Raw genomic sequence first — 2500 nt, forward strand, 5'->3', positions numbered from 1 at the left:
GCCGTTAAAGTGTCTGAAATGGGGACACTTTTTTCAAACGGTCACAAAATCTTCTCTACTTCGAGTTTTTAGCTGAATTTTTTTGTGCATGCCAACAAAAATAGAAGGATCATGCCTACAAAATTTGGGGCCAAAAATCCTTATAAAAAAATTTTAAAAAATCCCGAACCGCAAAAAGTTTCGAAAATCGTGAAAAATAGAAAACGAGTCATCTTCCAACGAAACTTCACGTGAAGGCTTAGGGGACCATTGTATGAATTTACAAGCCATAAAAATGGCATTGGCACGGCAGAAATTTGAAGATGTGCCTAAACCCACCAGGGCCCAACGTGTGCCGATGGTGCTCGAGGCAACCGCCCGCACCAGGGCCCAGCGTGTGCCGATGGTGCTCGAGGCAAGCGCCCGCACCAGGGCCCAGCGTGTGCCGATGGTGGTCGAGGCAACCGCCCGCACCAGGGCCGATAGTGTGCCGATGGTGCTCGAGGCAACCTGTCGCACCAGGGCCCAGCGTGTGCCGATGGTGATCGAGGCAACCTGCCGCACCAGGGCCCAGCGTGTGCCGATGGTGGTCGAGGCAAGTTCCCGCACCAGCGCCCAGCGTGTGCCGATGGTGCTCGAGGCAACCGACCGCACCAGGGCCCAGCGTGTGCCGATGGTGCTCGAGGCAACCTGCCGCACCAGGGCCCAGCGTCTGCCGATGGTGCTCGAGGCAACCTGCCGCACCAGGGCCCAGCGTCTGCCGATGGTGCTCGAGGCAAGCGCCCGCACCAGGGCCCAGCGTGTGCCGATGGTGGTCGAGGCAAGCGCCCGCACCAGGGCCCAGCGTGTGCCGATGGTGGTCGAGGCAACCGCCCGCACCAGGGCCCAGCGTGTGCCGATGGTGCTCGAGGCAACCTGCCGCACCAGGGCCCAGCGTGTGCCGATGGTGCTCGAGGCAACCGACCGCACCAGGGCCGAGCGTGTGCCGATGGTGGTCGAGGCAAGCGCCCGCACCAGGGCCCAGCGTGTGCCGATGGTGGTCGAGGCAACCTGCCGCACCAGGGCCCAGCGTGTGCCGATGGTGCTCGAGGCAACCGACCGCACCAGGGCCGAGCGTGTGTCGATGGTGCTCGAGGCAAGCGCCCGCACCAGGGCCCAGCGTGTGCCGATGGTGGTCGAGGCAACCTGCCGCACCAGCGCCCAGCGTGTGCCGATGATGCTCGAGGCAACCTGCCGCACCAGGGCCCAGCGTCTGCCGATGGTGCTCGAGGCAACCTGCCGCACCAGGGCCCAGCGTCTGCCGATGGTGGTCGAGGCAAGCGCCCGCACCAGGGCCCAGCGTGTGCCGATGGTGGTCGAGGCAACCGCCCGCACCAGGGCCCAGCGTGTGCCGATGGTGCTCGAGGCAACCTGCCGCACCAGGGCCCAGCGTGTGCCGATGGTGCTCGAGGCAACCGACCGCACCAGGGCCGAGCGTGTGCCGATGGTGGTCGAGGCAAGCGCCCGCACCAGGGCCCAGCGTGTGCCGATGGTGGTCGAGGCAACCTGCCGCACCAGGGCCCAGCGTGTGCCGATGGTGCTCGAGGCAACCGACCGCACCAGGGCCGAGCGTGTGTCGATGGTGCTCGAGGCAAGCGCCCGCACCAGGGCCCAGCGTGTGCCGATGGTGGTCGAGGCAACCTGCCGCACCAGCGCCCAGCGTGTGCCGATGGTGCTCGAGGCAACCTGCCGCACCAGGGCCCAGCGTGTGCCGATGGTGGTCGAGGCAAGCGCCCGCACCAGGGCCCAGCGTGTGCCGATGGTGGTCGAGGCAACCGCCCGCACCAGGGCCCAGCGTGTGCCGATGGTGGTCGAGGCAACCTGCCGCACCAGGGCGGAGCGTGTGCCGATGGTGGTCGAGGCAAGCGCCCGCACCAGGGCCCAGCGTGTGCCGATGGTGGTCGAGGCTGCCGATGGTGGTCGAGGCAACCTGCCGCAGCAGGGCCCAGCGTGTGCCGATGGTGCTCGAGGCAACCGACCGCACCAGGGCCGAGCGTGTGCCGATGGTGCTCGAGGCAAGCTGCCGCACCAGGGCCCAGCGTGTGCCGATGGTGGTCGAGGCAACCGCCCGCACCAGGGCCCAGCGTGTGCCGATGGTGATCGAGGCAACCGACCGCACCAGGGCCCAGCGTGTGCCGATGGTGCTCGAGGCAACCTGCCGCACCAGGGCCCAGCGTGTGCCGATGGTCGTCGAGGGAACCTGCCGCACCAGGGCCCAGCGTGTGCCGATGGTGGTCGAGGCAAACGCCCGCACCAGGGCCCAGCGTGTGCCGATGGTGCTCGAGGCAACCGACCGCACCAGGGCCCACGTGTGCCGATGGTGCTCGAGGCAACCTGCCGCACCAGGGCCCAGCGTGTGCCGATGGTGGTCGAGGCAAGCGCCCGCACCAGGGCCCAGCGTGTGCCGATGGTGCTCGAGGCAACCGACCGCACCAGGGCCCAGCGTGTGCCGATGGTGGTCGAGGCAAGCGGCCGCACCAGG

The sequence above is a fragment of the Durio zibethinus genome, unplaced genomic scaffold, assembly GCF_047325235.1.
Source record: "Durio zibethinus cultivar Kanyao isolate XHJ-2024 unplaced genomic scaffold, ASM4732523v1 HiC_scaffold_68, whole genome shotgun sequence".
NCBI lineage: Eukaryota > Viridiplantae > Streptophyta > Magnoliopsida > Malvales > Malvaceae > Durio > Durio zibethinus.